This window comes from Mycteria americana, chromosome Z, assembly GCF_035582795.1.
Source record: "Mycteria americana isolate JAX WOST 10 ecotype Jacksonville Zoo and Gardens chromosome Z, USCA_MyAme_1.0, whole genome shotgun sequence".
NCBI lineage: Eukaryota > Metazoa > Chordata > Aves > Ciconiiformes > Ciconiidae > Mycteria > Mycteria americana.
Window position 1 is genome coordinate 29,135,727 of NC_134396.1, and position 19,426 is coordinate 29,155,152.

General features: G+C 37.2%; 1 long non-coding RNA gene across 1 annotated transcript; it reads right to left on the reverse strand.

Moving 5' to 3' along the window:
* Positions 1–1,808: 1,808 nt before the first annotated feature.
* LOC142402706 (uncharacterized) lies at positions 1,809–14,378 on the reverse strand. Its single transcript, XR_012773445.1, has 3 exons — positions 14,269–14,378; positions 13,183–13,423; positions 1,809–2,179 (listed from the first exon to the last, which is right to left on the reverse strand). It is a non-coding gene; the product is annotated as an uncharacterized LOC142402706 (long non-coding RNA).
* Between the last annotated feature and the right edge of the window lie 5,048 nt (positions 14,379–19,426).

Consider the following 19,426-nt stretch of genomic DNA (forward strand, 5'->3'; position numbering starts at 1 on the left):
TGCTCATCAATGCTTTCCTTCTTGTATAATTATTTTGATACAATCTGTGGCTATCTAAGATTTTCCATGTTTACCAGCTGACTTGCTGATTACTATCATGACATATTTCACCCAAAGTTTGGCTCTGATGTCATGAAAGTAGGAGATATTTTGGTGCATAAAAGATAAACGAAACCTTTAAAAACAAATTTCCTAGAAAATCAGCTTGCTGCCTTCAGGAACATAAATATGCTAATTAGGAGAAAGCTGCAAAAACCATCTCCAGTGAAACACAGAAGTGCAAGTTTTATGCTAGCAGTTTTCAAAATCCAGAGGGCTTTTACATGTTGGTAGCAGCATAGCTCCAATGGTCTTATGATAACAGTCAGACTGGTTAAAAGTACTGAAGACAGTGCAGCAATAGTGCAGCAAACTGAATTTTAATATCCCTCACCTCTTGCCAATCTCAGAGGGGTCAGAAACTCAAAATTCCTCCTTCCTTTGCTGGCTAGCAGGGGTCTGGACTCTTGCCCTTTGTCATACAGTGGCCAGAGGAAATCTCTGCCAGGGATCCTTGCAGAGCTCTGCTTTTATGAAAAAGAGACAGAAAAAAACTGGCATTTTAAGATTTTAAGAGCCAGAAAACTCTTAAGGCTTCATTCACAAAGAGGTCTCCATACCAGTGAGATTCTGCAACTGTAAACAGTTCTGTTCTGCCAGGCATTTTCAGGTAAATATAAAATGTTAGTAGCACACATTAGAAGTAAAGAAACACAATACTGAGGTCATAGTTTGAAGTTCTTGTTCAGTATTTATTCAGTGAAAATTTGACCTTTGAAAAAAACGTAAGAATTTGCCCCATAGTATTTTAATCTTTAGGTGATAATGCAAGATACTCTATTTCTTATATCCTTATGCACACTATTGGTTACAACACATAAATGCAGTAGCTTACATTTAACAGCGTATTTTATGTGGAAAATCTTGCAATGAAACCTGTCCATTTTTCTGATAAAAAAAGTGTTCATACTTTGACAAAGATTAAATCATCCTTCAGTGCTTATCTGTGTGCTGTATATGTGAATATGAATAGGTCATTGTCTTCAAAGTTACTGTTCATGCATGAAAAATTCAACATATGCATGAGTTTATGCATTAAGTATGTATTGTGCTTGTATTGCTATAGCAGTGTCTTCTGGATAGAGTTTAAATATGTTTCTGTTGCAATGTGGAGCATTCTCTACCGGCCTCTTATCCTGTAATAGTTTTGTGGTTATGTAGAAGACAGCCTGTCATCAGTCAATCGTTTAATTTTCATGAAAATTAAAATCACTTACAAGGAAGTGAAATACACTACAACATAAAAATGTTAAAAGTCATAAAATGTTAAATCCCTTGTTTCAAAAATCCCCTACTGCACATTTCAGGTGGTAGCTACTGAATCTCTTCTTCATTCAGAACTTCCATTATCTTCAGCCAAACTGGTCCTTTAGGAGATCAGGTGTGTCCCATTGAATTCAGGTGAATTTTGCTACAGAACTATGTTAAATGCCAAATTCAAAACTCTGGATATAGCTAATGTTTTCTAAGTGCTCAAGGTTATGTTTTTAGTCTCTATGCACCTACAATCTGAGATAGCAAAACCAGAGGCATTGAAAAGGCTGAAAAAACACTTCTTAGAGTAGTCTACAACTGGACTTGTTGCCTGTAAGAATCGTTCTGTACTGCAACACCATGTAGTGTAACCAGGCTGGAAAGTCTTGGCAGATAATTTTGTTAGTGTAAGAAATAATTCCAATATTACAAGCAACTTAAGATAGGTGCTGTCATAGAGCTTTAAAAAGGGGCTGTTATTCCTCAAATCTGACAGAGTTTGAGGTCTTCAAAACCAGTTCCCAGACCATTGTTAAGGCTATAAACAAATTAGACATGATCTTCTGCTCTCACTTACGCGGTAGCTGATGGCCTTAACTTAGCTGTAATCCCTTTCCATCTAAGCTTTGTAATGCATTGGAGCATAACTTAGGTAGTTGAGACCCAGTGCCACCTTCCCTTCCAACACATTCAGCTTCCATTGACTTCAGTGGGAAATGCAGGGCAACAGCTTTTCTCATAATGGAAGTTGTAAACATTACTTGTCGCAGTCTTCTTCTGTTCATTCAATTGTACAGGACACATTAACATACACAGGGCTGTGGTTCTGAATGCAAGAAGAAAACAAAGTGTTAGAGGGCAAATACCGCTGGGCAAATACTGCCTGACTGGCTCTTTCAAATCACTGGGCCAAACTCTGCTTTTGGTGTAATTGTAATTATAGGATTGCTTTCAATTTACACGGGTGTATTGGAGACAGGAATTTGTCCCACTGAGATTACTTTGTAGGCTGATGTAACAGCCCATCAAGATTAGTAAAGATAGCAGAATTTGGCTCACAAGGGAAAAACCCTCAGGATTTACAGTCTGACTGAGAAAAGTAAGAGTGCATAGAATGCCTAATTACACTACAAAAAGGGTGTTAAATGTCTTATAATTTCTGGTTTTCTGTATTTTACACATAAAATGCAACAAAAATCCCACATTATATACGAAGTAAAATGAATGTCACTAAAAAATGACTTTGTCCTAAAACAACATCCCACCCCTCCAAATACTGTGACATTTATGACTATGGTGAGGGTGGATCTAGCCACTATTTAGATTGTCTCTCAGCTCTCAGAGCAAAATGCATTCCACGGGAAGCTGAATGATGGAATTTTAGTTACAACATAATTTTCCAGCTGTTCAAAAAAGGCGTATCATGGTGTATATTTCACAACTGCTGAAAAGCAGTAAAATTAACTGATGAATGGTCATATCCATCTGGGCCCAATCCTGGAAAGTGTTAAGTGTCCTGAATTTCTGCATTTCTGTTGAGGCCAGTGGGAATCTGGGGTTTGCTGAGCATTTTGTGGTCAAAATAAGAGGAGAGAAGAAGATCTTTCACCACCTCTCAGACAAGGGCCAACAGCCAATAACATCAAACTGATCCTACCGTCGTTAAACTAAGTCCAAGACACATCAGTATGAAACATGGTGCCAGTGGAAATTTGCTGTGCATTAGATGATTTGTGTCTGTTTCTCTAACACTAACTTTGGAGGTCTCTTGGATCAACAGAAAGACAAGAGTATGAAAAAAGCTTGTTTTCTGCATCCCAGTGGAAAAGAATCATCTGTGTGAACTGCTGTTACAGTGGTAAAAAAATTTCTAAAAGTATTTTATTTGCAAAATATTTATGCTATCTCCTCAAAAGAAATGAGGATTATCTTAATCTTTACATCGGTTCTTATTTTAGAGCCAAAAAGGATTGTCCGCTTTGGGAGGATAACAAATCTGACACTTTTCATCTGTCTAACAGACTGAAATATTCCCTTTTCTTTTGGTGCCCTGAAGGAGCAACATCACAGCTGGACACATTTTCTGAGGACTTTAACTTCTTCACTGAGGACTGTGGGACAGTAACTTCTTCACTTTTTTACTTCAACTGGAATCTTCCACTGGGCTGACTCTTACAAGCCTCTTTTCACTTGCCAGTCACATCTTCAAAGCCAACCACGTTCCTCATTCAAGAGTTTTGTCTCAAGTAATCTCCTTACTCAAACACTGAACTGTACCATCTGAATGGCACAATGCAAATGTGCCATTGGTTTATTTAATGGTCAACCCCTTTCTATCTCCCAATCCCATATCAAGGACATTGTCTTGATTTGATACAGGTAAAAAGAAACAAGTGTTTCCACAGGCTTTCAGCCTGACTTCTTCCTAAGAAACTTAATTTCTTTGAGTGCCAAGCTCCTTTTGAAGATTTTTTAATGGACCATTAAGAGAAAAGTGGCTAAAATCTTATTTTGCTGCTCTGATAAATTCAGTATCAATTAGAGAAAACTGCAGGACATTCTAAAATGTCTCAAAAATGTGGGAATATTCTTATTATCATACGATCAAAAAAAAAAATCTATTTAATGGAGAAGATGAATCTTCACCTGAAGTCTGAGTTTACTTCCGGAGAAGATGAATCTTCACCTCAAGCCTGAGCTTACTTCCACAAAATTTAGTCTCTGAGTGATCTTTGCTGTCTGTAAAGTTACCAATGTGAAAAAGGATTACTGTTATCACTAAAGCTTGCGGAATCAGACCCTAAAGCTCCACTAACAACTTTACCATTACCATTCTTATTATTTGGTTACAAAATAATTTCTTACAGTGCCATCCAGATTGATGCTGTATACCAGGTCCTTCTGCTCCCTGTTTCCATTCAGGGTCTGAGACTTTAAAAGCGCGAACACAAAGGCAAAACCAAACAGAAACTCGATTACTCTCCTGCGACCCAAACCCCATATCTCTGAAAATGGCTGTACCTTATAAACCATGAACTTAAGAAAGTCAATAAATGCATAATAGATTAATTGTAACCAGAGTAACCAGATTCTGCAGAGATGCAATGAGGAACCAGGCAAATAAAAGACTCATAGCAATGGAACCTAGCATAAATGCAAAGGGAAATACTCAGGTAGCCAGATACCTATACACTATTACATATCCAGACAGGAGTACTAATGACTCTTGAAGTGAAAATTTCAATATTTGGTTGAAGCCTTCTCTATTTTGTAGCTTGTAACAACCTTTTTAAAGAACTCTTGGGAACTTCCTCTAAATATGTAATTTATTTCTAGGAAAAATGAAGAAAAAGGCATCTGCTACCAATACCACCATCAACAGAAGTGTTACCTGTCTAGCCCAGCTGTGATGTTCTTTCACTGATTTATGCAGCTTCTATCTTTCTGTGACTATTCCTGTACTAGACCTATATGTACTGGCATATCTTTTCACAGAAGAGAGCTAATTAATGGCAAAGGGGGAAAAAGAAAATTCTCCATCATAGCTCAGATTCCTTCTCATTCTTCTGTCTTTAAGTTTCCAGAGGTTGTGATTGTGCAGAAGTATCTCATACATAGTTTAAGAGTTACTAACGTAACACATCTATCCTTACTAGCAGTGAGCCTGAACTAGCACAACTGCAGTGTAACTGCTCTGTTCAGTTTCATCGTCACTATCATCTAAAATCTGAGTTGGCACTTCAGATATGAACACTAACAGTTGCATTATTCAAACCTTTAAGAAAGTTGGGATAATCTCATCTCAGAAAGTACTTTAATAATATATTAACTGTGGAGAGATTTCAGCAGTGGTGTTCCCCTTGTCTTGGTGATGAGCATGACTTGCAGAAGTTTGAGAAAAACTTTTCTTAAATGATCATTATTCCAGGCTGGTGCAACATGACTACCAAAGAAACAAACAAATAACAGCAGCTGAAGGGAAAATACTAGACAGTATTCACTTATTGATAATCTGCCTTTATCCATTCTTTAAAAAATAGGGGGTTTAACCACTACTGTGTCACAATCTTCATGATATTTTAGTCACCTTGACCCATCTACTTATTTTAGACATGCCTTGTTAGCATTAGAAATTCCATCCCAAAATATCACTCTATAGTTATGAATAGTCAACAGCAGGAGCAGAGAGTCAAACAAATTATTGCTGGCTATTAGCATTTCAATTCATTATGATGCAGAAAACAAGAGAAATGTTAGACGTCATAATGCTTGTAACACCACAATCTAGTTGTAGCCTGCTCCACCCTAAGAGTCTTCCCAGCCCATAGTAGTAAAGCCATACAGAAAACAGAAATGATAGAAGACTTGAAATAAAATTCTAGTGTCAGTAGATCTGAGCGGAATCCGCTGGGAGAGAATCCTCTCTACTTTCTTTTTCCTACCCGTGCTCATCAAATAGGTGGGGTAATTTCAAATAATTCTACTATGAACTATAAACTTGAGAGGGAGCAAGGAGTACAGGAATGACCTCCCTGCACAATATGACCTCCCTTCTGACTCCAAGAGTTCATGGTCCCTAAAATAAAAGGTCATTCAGCCTCCCCAGGCTCATTGCCAGGCCTCTTTAGATCAGAGGCTGCTGGTCCTACTGACTGGTGCCAAATTATGTGTGATGGTTTTCCTGATATACTCAACTGTCTGCTAGGGACTGAGCTAAGACCACTAAACTAATTTCATGTAGGAGTTCAGGTTTAAGTCATTTTTAAACAACATTAACATATTTCATATATTTTCTCTCCAGGAAAAAAAAAAAGCCCTTGAGAGGCCAAAGCAAAATAGTCTCTATAACATAAGGTAATCTTAAATATGATAGATGTAGGATCTGCCTATGACTTGCCGTCAATTACAGAATTTATCCCATATCAGATGAAACAAGTTTAATAAACCACTTAAGTGTTATAAGGTATGCTTCCTACCAACATGAATTATGTATCTATCTGCAGCCAAATGTACGTGTTCTATCGCTCTGAATTTTAAATACAAAAACTATGTTTAAATAATGTGAAGGCTCTGATTTAAAGCAACAAAAGCCAATAAATTCAAAGTTTATGCTGGCACTCTATCCTTAACTCACACAAATTGTTTCAAACAGGTATAATGGCATGAATTACACCCCTCTTACATTTATGTTTCCACTTCCACATTTGAATTTCCTGAGTTTTGTCAGCCTAAGTCTCTCCATAAGTGTCTTTAAATAGAGTTCTAGAATGTAATTTACTAGCTTTGTTTTTATTTTTTAAGGCAAATGTATGCCTTATAGAAAATTAAAAATGCACATTTTTTGTCTGAGAATGGAATGGTTCCTTTGGAACTGTTTTAGTTTCTCTATTTAACACAATCAGAATGTTTAAAAATATTTATTAATTACTTTATTAACTTTGTATTATTTACACAAGAGACTGTAACGGATCCCTTAGAGCTTTTCTAATCGCTTGGGTTACCGTAGAACCGGCCAGATATTTAGTATGCTCATTAAAAAATAATCGTCATAATCCATTTATAGAGTCTTAGGAATATGGATAGTATCAAAGTGAACATCTACAGTGTTCATGTTTCAAATGCTGAGTTGGGTTTTAGCTGCTTTGCTGTTTCTACCATTTTATATGGCCTCACATAAATGTGAATAGGATTTTAAGAGCCCAAAATAAATACTACCCAAGTGGGGTTTCACCAGAGGATTCCATGTAAGTATAATTGGAAAAAAACTGGTAGAAAACACAAGGAAAGGTGTGATTTTTTTATCTATGGCAATGCTGCTAATCAAGAAGTACCTGTAAGTCCTTGGTGAGAGGTGAGAATGAAGCAAGACGGCATTCAACAGTGAGATGTCTCGGTACAACAAATGAGTGCAGATCTCAACGTATAGGCACAGAGAGCACAGTATTAAAATGCCATCTTAGTTGTAAGTTCCTCCAGAGAGGAACATGAGTTATAGCTAAGTTGGGACCACAGAATGTATCTATTTATTAAACGAGAGAAAGGTCTGTAGTATAGTATAAAAATCTCAGACTTGGAAACCAAAGAATCCTAAGTTGTAAGTTTCAAAATTAAGATCAGTATTTTGGGAAAGTCACTAAATCTTTTTCCCCTCTACAATTTCCCACCTGTAATACAGGAATACTTATTCCACTAGGAAAGTCTCAAAGATTTACTTGTTATTGTTGCTATAGCACAGAAAAATATATACTACATGTATGCAAAATCCTACTATCATATACTTATCTTTTTATATGAACTTAGGTAGGTTTGGTTAGGTTTTTATTGTGGACAGCTTATCACATCTGTTTCTAACTTTCCCTGTGTTCTCCAGCTAGCTTAACCTCTAACAAGTTTGCTCTGTGTGCTTTTATTGAGTTAATTTGAATTGCACTATTGTTGCGCTAGAGCTGCAAAGTCCTTAAAATGACCCTGGTAGGTAACAGCTTTCACATAAATGTTCAGAAAAACCTTACTATTTCTCTTCAGTTTAGTTATACATCAAATGTGATCGTCCTTGTGGACATTGTTCTTCTTCACCTTAAGGTGATAGAATACAAAAACGTTAGTAAATGTGGAACTTTTTCATATCGTTATTCCAAAGCAGTTTTATTCTGTTGTTCTGAAGTCTGCACATCTGAAATATGTGTAACTATATGACTTTACACGTTTAGAGATGTTTTACATATCATAAAAAAATATAAAGGTACATGTTTATTTACACCTGGCTCATGAATGCTAACTCTTAAGATTCATATGATCCAAGATTCTTCAGTAAGGGCCAGACTTAGTATGCGTGATGTCCAAGGAAGTTGTAACCTAAGTGAGTCACAGATCGCATCACAGTGAATTGTCATAGGAAATATCAAACAAAATCATTAAATTAAACAAAAGAATGTTACTTGTATGAAAACACAGTACAAAATTTATTTCATACAGGAATTGGACAAGTCTCCTTCTCTGTCTATCTCACTGCAGACATTTTGAGTTTGGTGGGTTCAGTCTCCAAATTCTATTTCAGATTTAGTTCTGAGGGTCATCATGATCAATTGACAATTTAATTCCTATTACGTTAACACTGTGGTATTTGTTGCTATATCAGAGGCTCTCCATCAAAAGATAAATTATTTAGATCACTGGTTAACTGTGGTTTTGAATGCAGATCCATAATCTAGTGCTAATGTTTCACCTGAAAAAGAGTACATTACAAAATATTTTAAGTGAAAGCCCACTTGCTAGTGCTTTTTCCACTGGGAGCATGAGGGTCTACCAAGGTATCTATGCGACTAATGTCATTCCATAATTATGTACTACTATATGTTTAGAAATCATGCACGAGCACACACACACATAGAGAAAAAGTCAGTAGGGTAAGGTTTGGCAGCTTTGTTTAGTTGGTTATAAGCTGTATGTATATATGCATACATGATTCTATATAGTTTAGAACAACAAAGGCCTGATGTACACGTATGTGACGTGCATCCCTGAAGACAGAGCCAGACAAGCAAGGAAGAATACCTAATATAGAAGTGAACAGATATCGGCTGCAAAAAGTAAACCACAAAACCTTCATAGTTTTACATAGATAGGAAATATAACATAGAGCAGGTAAATGATGGTGGTTATTGCGATTTTAATTAATTTGAGTAATTTGTGTCTCAAGGATTTATTAATTTCCGTTTTAATCTTTAAAGAAAATTGAAAAGGAAGATGTTCTGTATTTGATCTTGAACGCCACATCTCATTCTTCAGAATGGGATAGGGCACAATAGATTCTTTTATTGCTGCAGCTGATTGACAATGGAGATTTATGTGTGGTTTTAGCAAACAGTGATCAGAAACAGAGGAAAAAAAGGAGCAATGAGTCTTTTTTCTCTATTTTATGATACAGAAAAAAATATTTTAGTTTTTGTTTTTCTCCTGTTTTTAAAGACATTCTAAGTCTTGTGGGTCTTTGAAACCTATGGGTTTCAGTTGAACAAATAAAGAAATTATTACATCAATAGAATCACAAGTTGAGAAGTTAAGCAAGTGAGGGAAGGAAATTTCTCCTAATCTTAAAAATACTGCCTATGAACTCATATGCCTAACTTTAAACAAGCAAGGTTTAACAGCCAGATCTTTATAAAGCCTCCAGTGAGCAGCTTTTATTCTTAAAAATTCTAGATAGAGCTGTGATTACTCAACATTCCTGAAGTACACCTCACTTTATTTTACATGCATAATTTCTTAACCTGATTTTCCCCTTTTGACCTTTTGTTTTTTAATTTTGTTTTCACAGGTGATGATTGCTATGCTATTTCTTGAGGTAGCTTAGAATTTTGTTATAATGGGAAACGGTTTTGTTGTTGCTGTTTTCACCCTAGTAGTAACTCAAAGCAGCTGAACAGATTTGTTCAGACAACCCAGGTGTCATGGTTTAACCCCAGCCAGCAACTCAGCTCCACGCAGCCGCTCGCTCACTCCCCCCCGGTGGGATGGGGGAGAGAATTGGAAGAGTAAAAGTGAGAAAACTCGTGGGTTGAGATAAAGACAGTTTAATAGGGAAAGCAAAAGCCACGCATGCAAGCAAAGCAAAACAAGGAATTCATTCACTCCTTCCCACCGGCGGGCAGGTGTTCAGCCATCTCCAGGAAAGCAGGGCTCCGTCACGTGTAACGGTTACTTGGGAAGACAAACGCCATCACTCCGAACGTCCCCCCCTTCCTTCTTCTTCCCCAGCTTTATATGCTGAGCATGGCAACACATGGTATGGGATATCCCTTTGGTCAGTGGGGTCAGCTGTCCCAGCCGTGTCCCCTCCCAGCTTCTTGTGCACCCCCAGCCTCCTCGCTGGTGGGGTGGGGTGAGAAGCAGGAAAGGCCTTGACTCTGTGTCAGCACTGCTCAGCAATAACAAAAACTTCTCTGTATTATCAACACTGATTTCAGTACAAATCCAAAACATAGCCCCATACTAGCTACTATGAAGAAAATTAACTCTACCCCAGACAAAACCAGCACACCAGGAAGCTCACTCCTTAGCCAGAGACCAAATAAAGTCTGCATTTTGACCTGGCTCAGAACTGCTTATGCTTGCATTTAGAATATTTTAAACAGAAAGCATCCAGATATAAGTGGTAACAATTTAAAATGACAGTATTCAGTTGTAAGAATTTGGGATTTTAGGTATTTATGTACAAGTCATGAATTTATTGGTTATATTAAATTGACTTAGTGTTGAATCCTTCAGTGCCTCTAGATTCACTCATCTGCTGTCTGGCTTCCTGTAAGAGGTACAGGGGGGACAATGAAAAGTGACTGCTCCTCTCAGCTGCCAAACAGTGTTGTAGAAGAACACTGTGTCTGAAGCTGCGAAGTGCAGCTTGACTCAACTTTTTCACAAGCTGGGGAAGAGGTACATGGGAGTAAAGGTGTACTAGGGATTCCCCAGAAGGGGGAATTGAAGTTATTGAAAATTTATTAAAGTTATTAAAATTTTGGTACACGTATTTAGAAACACATAGAGAAGTAGATACGAAAGGACCCCACTTAAAAGGGAACAGGACATAAGGAGACTTGACACAGAAGTCAAGAAATACTAGTGTTTCCAAAAGAAGGCATGTTGGAGGAGTTCAGCTCAGCAGAAGCGACATGAAGAGTTGCAGTGACACAGATATGAATCTTATGAGCATCATGACTGGTGAGAAAATGAAGGCTGGCAATATGAGTATTTGTTGTTTTACTTAGATCTGAATATCTCTTTTGCTTTCTAAAGTAAAGGGTGGTTGTTCTTATCAAACATTTTGAAAGTCTTTGTCTGCTTGTTCTATTGATCAGATGACCCTGAAGGGGTGAACTGTAAAGAGCTCTAGGAAAGCATACTGAGATGCTTTATGAGGTATTCAGCACTACTGTAGAGTTCAAGGCAGCTAGAATGTGGATACTCAAATCTAGAAAGTCTTCACAATGAGGTAGTGTGCTTACAAAAGGTGCTGGTGAACTGAGAGCCCATCCAGATTTAGGAAAATGTGAAAACAATATTGACACAGTTTGTAGCTCCAAGCACAGAAATCTCAAACATAGAAATCTCATGCTGTAAGGGGTTCTAGACGAGTGCTTGGAAATGATAACTAGCTGTCTTTGTTTAAATTATGTATCTTTAAATGCAGAGGAATATTCTTGAAATATTTTCAATATCTTCCAAGTTCATGCAGGTTTATGTGTGCCATTTTGTCCAAAATATTTAGTGGGTCAGTTTATAAATAATTTGCATATTACCATAAGCATCACTTTATTTTTTTAGTACCGATGAGAGGTGAGTTTTGTATTTATTTACAGGAAGACTGCAGGGCAAACTACAATGCACAAGCATGTCCCCCACACTGCCTCTTTGGAATATCTCTCTCAAGCAATCCATTTTGTTTTCTATCAGGGATCTTTAGTGAACCACAACCCTGTTCAAAATATGGTTATCCCTGTGAGATAACTAGATCCAGAACAGCGGAAATTTATACAGTTGCAGGTGTTAGCTGCCATTACTCTTACTGGCCTGTCCCCATTTTAAGTTTTATGGCCTGTCCCCATTTAAGTTTTATACCCTGTCCCTTCTCAAGCTTTATCCAGCCTCCTTTTTCCCTCTAGACTCTCTTGCTTCTCTCTACTAATTCTTAGTTCTGTTTACAGGATTAGTTTCTCCCCTTCAGATCTTTTTGCTGGTTGAGAGCCAAATTACAAGGAGAGAAAATACACCCTGACCTCTTATAATGGAGGAAAAATTCTATTCCCCACAGTTCAGCTGAAAACGTGAAGTTTCAGTTGAACTGAGGGAATTATGGCATGGCTTGACTGTCAGCAAGATCTGTAATATTGAAGAGTTTTGGTTTTCATTTTAATATTTTAGGATATGGTGTTCCTGATGGACGTCATTAGGAAATGCATTTCTGACCACTTTCATTGTCTCTAATGTTTGGCTAGGAATCCTTCACCTGTATCTGCCTTTTCAGTCTTGGAATAATGAAAAGTAGAAAAAGAACTAATTCCTATATTCAGGTTTCAAAAGTGGAAACTCAATCAGAGACTTCTGGGATTTGTTGTTCCAGCAACTGAGGTCTTACATGGTGTAGAGCATAGCAGGTACAGTTATGTAAAAGATTTTTGCTAGATAATGGATAGGATTGTGTGGCTGATGGTGTTAACTGAAAGAAGGGTTAACCACCACACAGTTGTGCAGTGAACTGCACAAGAAAAACTCTGTTTTAATTTCTGAAGGTATTGCAACTAGATGCAGTTGGTACTGCATATTTATAAGACCAGATATGAAACAGCAAAATGAACCAACTGTGTTATTGATGTCTGGGAACACTGGCCTGTTACTCTTTCCATACAGTAAACAGATACTTCATTTTTTCTAAGCTCTCCTTGGATACTTCAGTCTCCTTTTAATCAAGTTCTGCTTTAGCTCAGCTGTTATATCTGTGTGGCTTTTACTAAGCAACGTTTGGCTCTTTCCAGCTCCTCTTACTCATTTGATACATAGCAATAGAGAAGAGACACAGATTCAATTCCCATGACTAGGCCAATACACAGTAGGAACTTAAAATAGCATCCAATTAATTAAACAACAAAAAAAACCCCAAACAAACAGTAAAGCAGAATTTACCAGAATAAGAAACTCCTATATTACAGTGACATGCTGTCTCAACCAATCCTGTGCTGTTTGCTTAAATACCAGAAAAGTAGCTTTAAAATTCTCATGAGGAATACAGATTCTGCTGGTTCATTGTGAATAGAAAGGTAGTCAGAAATAGTCCACTTAATAAGATTCTGCTAAAAATCTGGATGAAAAAAACCAAAACTGGTCTTTGACATATACAGCTACTGCTGTTGTCAAATTAAAGCTGAACTGGAGTAACTGAAGTGCCAGCGGTATCTTTCAGACAGCAGTGGGAACCTGCCTGTCTCCTGCTGTTTTCTTGGTGTTGGAGGGGAACCAGTCAATCTGTAGTTGTGTAACTTGTACAAGGGAACGGCAAAGGAAGATCCAATTCAAAATCCTGTAAAGACAAGGGAGGCTTTCCATTACCTTCATGGGCTGTAGACAATGGCACAATTGACTTACACTTACTCTGATATGGGGATGGAGTACAACCATTCTAAGTGGAGCAGCAACAGTATCTTTAGAAAAACACAAAATCAGATCTGTTGTAAGAAAAATACTTGTTCTGTTTTAATATGAGTATCTAAGATATTAGATGAAGGGGGGTTGTGTTTGAATATTTAGCTACTTTATTCATTAAATTTTAAATTATTTTACTTCTATATATAAGTTTCTTACTGCACATACATAATAGACATCTGTGAGTTATTTTATCTGTTATCACAGTAATTTATAGTTGAAGAAAGAAAGGAAAAGCTATAAATGACTTTTTATTTTTCTCTTTAATGTATTAACTTGTTTGGATAATTTATATAGTTGAGTTCTCAAAAAAGTGTATTATTATAAATGCTGTCATCTGCATGACCAAGACTGAAATATGGATGTATAAAAGCAGACATTAAAACTAGAGGAAAATAAGAATAGCTGGAAAATTCCTTCCTGACCTCACCCCTCTGCAGATTTCACCAGTGGTGTTATAATGGGCACAAAAACACTGAGCCAGAAATTACAAAGTCATGTGGACACAAAAGAAGGAGTGATCATATCAGTGTTACTTTTCTTTCTGAGAAGAACTAAACTTATCCTTGCAAGAGGTCTGGGAATTTTCAGGACTAGTACATAATTTTCTACACCTTTTATATCATGTAGGTATTTACTGCTTTAAGAAAGAATGATCACAACCATTTATAATTTTGAGTTTTTAGCACTTTATAGTCACTGTGGTCAGGTCTAAATACTTACATAAAATAAAAGGCTGAGGAAAAATCCAACCTTTGATTGGAGAATCATTCTTATTTGGAAAGTGTCTGTCACTTGGACATTACTCATACTCCCATTATGTTGTGACTCATGATGTACTCCAGGCAAAAGAAAAGAAAAAATACTGAAAAAATTCCTGAAAAAAAAAAACCCAGGAGCTGAAACAAAAGTAAATAAAGCTTTTATTGTCTTTAATAGTCTTCTACAATCTTTGACTCTTGAATGTGTGTGTGTTTGTTATTTACCATAACACAAACCCATACATTTCTTCCCACTCATCAATTTTCAAAGAGGTAATAATACTGACACTACTACTGCTACTACCATGACGACTACTACTGATACTACTACTGATACTGATAACAATAGTATTAATACAATTACTATGTTTTACACACATACTCTTCCAAATTTGTAAGGCAAATCTGCATTTTAACCAATTGTATTTAGCGTTAAACGATAAAATTTCAGCATTTGTGGTGTATTGCAGGGTACAGGCACTCAACCAAACTGAATGCTTTGTCAGCTTACAGACGGTTCATATAGCTCTGCCCTGTTAGATTATTTTAATTATCTGTCCTAAATTATCTATAGATGCTAACTGCTATTGATAAATACAGCTTGTTTTAGGGACAGCATAAGAATTAACAAATTGTACAAGAATATCATTGCAAGAACCTTAATGTTATTATTAAACTCCTGTGTTCTTGTTAGAGGCTCATTATTTTGGCTGCCTATCCTTTCTGGAAATCAGAATATTTATAGAATCTGCTAATAACAAAAAAGAATCTATTAATAGCTGAAAGCCCATTGTGATCTTTAAACATATTGGCTAACAATGAGTCAGCTTTGGTGGTGACAGTTTTATAGACATTTATGAAGCAGCAATCAAAGTTTTAATTAACCTTTAGTTGTTTAATAGTATGTTGTTTTCAGGCTTTCCATTTGGAATGTCCAGTACGCCTTTGTCTCTCTTGTTTTTTATATGTTTTGGAAAGCTGTATAAAATCTTATTAAATAAACTGAGATCTTATATCTGCTAAGTTACTAGACTTCTCTTTATTTCTTACTATTGGATGGCTGTCTTTCAGCTGTCTTTTATAATGATAGTTTATTTCCTTCAGAGAAAAAATATGGTGGTGTTTCTGTGAAAATTTTAGATATCCTGATGATGCAGTGATAATAATATTGAGTAAATGTTATTATTTTTAATATTTTTAGTTGAATAGGATGGAAAATCCTGTTACATGAGAGACTGCAAAAGAACCTATCAGTTCATGCTATGCTATGCTGCCTATTAGTGCTGTCTAGAGACCTTAGGATACCAGTTTGAAGGAGGCCCTGAGATTCACTCTGTGACTTTGATGCTTAATACTTCACATCTACTGCAGATTTAATGTTCAACAAGCATGTTCAGACCAACTTTACAGTGCATGTAATGTTTGCCCTACTTTGAGTGCAATGCAGCACGGATGGGTTTATGTTTGACAAACTGGATTTGCTGTGCACATACAGGTGGTATACTAAGGTCCCTTAATAAGGTCTGGTGGTAATTTCTCAAAAAACTGGACAGTGGTGATATCAGCTAAGCCCTAAACAGCACAATAACTTTGTAGTATCAAAGAGAATCACAGTATATTCTGAGACGTAAAGGAGCAAAAGGTGTAAAAATAGTAACAGGTTTACGTAATAGAAAGAGTTGGCACTGCCAACTCTCAATTATTAAACAGTTATTAAACAGTACAATATACGATTCAGATCCATGTTCAGACTTTTTATGTTGAAAGCAGTTACACTTTTTCTTGCCAATAAATGAAAGAGTCAGGGACACACCTAACTGTTTTCTTCTAACACTGCTAATTCATAGAGAAGAGCCACTTTGGGATATGCTCTGAATATCTAAGATTACTCAAGGTGACAAGAAATAAGGCTTCCTGGTCCGTCCCCCCCCCCCCCCCCGAAAAAAAACCCAAAGCCCCCCAAAAACAAAGGACAATTTGTAATTGACCTGTTTTGATCTCTCTCCTGTTACCTTTTCATCTGGTTGACTACTTCACACTGGCAGTTACTGGCTCCTTTCTGTAAACCTTTCATTTTGTGTGAGGTGTGCCCGAAAGTTTTAATTTTATTCTTACTGAATGATGGAAGCTGACATTACAGAATATGCTAAGGCAATCCCTGTTAACCATATGTATATTCTATCTAGCTCTTGTGTTGGGACTTTGCACAAGACTTCAGCTTAGGCTCCTAGCCAGTGTGAATTGGCTTAAAAATGCATTAGGTTATGCTCTTCTGCCATCTGGATTTGAAGGAAAATTCAATTCTTAGAACTGTATCAGCACCACAGTCATCTATTAGCCATGTCATTATCGTTGCAGTATCATGGATAAAAACAAATTAGAAAAGCTGGCCAAGATGGTAGTAGTAAAGGAGATGGTTTCACTGTCTTTCCGGTAAACTGTTCCTGTTGAGCACTTTGTTTGAAGCGGATGGTACTTGCCCGATGTTCCCCTTCTTCCTAAAAGACATCATCCACTTTCCTGCTATGTTGAGCAGAGGGTGCTCAGCTCTGTGCGTTCTGCCAAGGTTTCTGTCTGTGAAACCCACAGAAAGACTCCTGGGAGGGAAGGTGGCACCATATCTCCATGTGACTGCTGAAGAAGAGGAGGCATGGGGCAAGAAGCAGGAGGCAGCGATGGTCCTATTGCCAGCAAACAGATGATACTGGTGACTATGGGTCGGCGAGTGCTACTGCATGGGAAGGCCCTGGCTCCTCTGTACTAGGTATGTGCCATTTAGTGAAATAAAATGTGTATGAAATACTGTATGTGAAAGGCTTTGCACAGATAGCATGTGCCCTCTAAAGCTTTGAATAAATTATATGTACATTCTATGAAAGGATTACCTCAGACTAAGAGTAAAAGGACCTTGGGATGGAAGTAACTGGCCTGGAGAAGAAAGGACAAAATTTCAGTATTTCCCACAATACTGCTCTTCATTAGTAGCCACTATTTTTAACTTCTATTTTAACTCCATTCAAGAGATCTGAAGGGAACAAAAATTCTGAGGAGGACTATACAGTTGCAGAGAGACGTGACGGCTCATCAAACCGAACCAAAGAAAAACATTGGTGTACACTGGATGGAAAAGAATTTAATTTTTTTAAACTAAGGAACAGGCAATAGGTGGTAGGATGACTGGCAAGGCCACATAGTGACTGCCAAACAAAGGTGACTGTGTGCAGACACTGATGACTTATGGAAGACAGTCTGAAGAACAGGGAAGGTGGACATTAGAGTAGTCTACAGGGTAGGTTAGAAGAACTGGGGGAGGATGGAAGACCGGAAGGTGTCAGCATACCTAAGAATTTGTCAGTACGGCTGAATAAGAGGACATGGAGGGCCAACTCCTGGAAAATAGGGATGGCTCATTAAGCAACATAACCACAGGGGTAAGTCAGAAGAAGGACCTGGTTGAAGGAGAAGAAACACAGGGACACATTACCTGCACTGATGATCAAGATGGAGAAATGAGCAAAAGTGGTAATAAGGAAGAATCGGGATTAGAAACAGCATGTTTCTAATGTGTAGAACAGCATGAATTTTTCAGGAAATGAAAGTAAAAATCAAGGAGATGGGGATGGTCAAAGAGTATGCCTGAATGTACCACAATGAAGGAAATAAAGAATGGTGTGACCTTTCTCTTGGGGTCTAATGTCCCCTAGCCATCAGGACTGGGTTGGATATGGATGGAGATCTTTCCAACACACAAAACCCCCCCTAAACAAACCAACTTCTGAGGGATTTTAAAAATAAACAGACAGTATCAAGTTTCCTTTGCTCAGAGTAAAAGGGACTGATGAGCAGAAGAGGTATCAAGGGCAGCGATAATGTGGCAATTCACAAGTATCTAAATAAAATTATACAGTTCCAAGGAACTGAAACACATAGATGAAGTTTTGTTAGCTATATAAAGAAAAAGAGTGTGAAAGAAAGTAGTGGGCCTTCTGTTCAGTAGAGCTGCAACTCATACTTAACATTGTCTAGACATGGGCCCAAGATTAGAGAAAAGTACTCTCTGCTTTCATTATGGATAATGCACTTGCTGGGGGCAAAGGCAGTATGCCTACTGGGACTGAAGGAAGTGGCAGACAACTACTGTTCCAGTCCTAGAAACAGTAAATTAGACAAGGAGGAAAAAAATCAGCAAGTGAATAACATGCATGCACACCAACCTGCTGTAATTTTAGTTCCGTAAGCCATAACTTCTATGACAATTCCTTATCAATGTAACTGATAGTACTTAGACGAATATAATTATTTAAAAATCAGCACATTAATGAAGGATGTTATTTTACCTTCTCTTATATGTTCCTAACTCTTTTCTATTACCCTGAATGATGATAAGGAAGGGTAGATTCAGAATTTCCATTTGTTAAGTGAGTCAGGGGCTACATATTTACCTGAACCTTTGTGTGAAGTTAACAGTGAAATACATTGCTTTTTATTACTTTGGTTACTCGAATATAACAGAAACAAGTAACAGCCTTCTATCAGCAGCACTCCGCTGTATATAACCCTGCATAAGTATATAATCTGTGCAAAGGGAATTTTCACCCAAATAAACTTTAAAACCTTATTTGTACAGAAGTATTATTCAATAGGAAAAGAAATCCATTAAAGTGATGCAAAGAAAAAGCAAATCATGTTCTCTCAATAACTGGACCAGATAGGATGCCAGTTATTGATTTAGTCTGGGATACCGGAATACTAAATCTTCTGCTGTATCCAGGCACAGTATATCTTTTGGAACTCTCATGGTGATTTATTTTTTATATTTAAAAAATAAGAATCCTATTTAAGGGCAGAGACACATCTTCACGTAGCCATGTTTTGTTTAGCTACTGGGAGAAATTACTGGCTTTTGCTGAAATTTCCTTGCATAAGTATTGTCTTTTAGACTTAATATTTTTTTCCATTAGTGTCCTCCAGGCATTGAAGCATTGTTATTTTGTGCCTCTTCAGCGTGACTTGATGACTTGCCCAAACATAGGCCTTCTAATTTCTCCTACTATTTCAGAGATTATTTCCTACATGTATTTACTGTCTTGTAAAATATTTCCAAATAGAAAGGTCAAGCC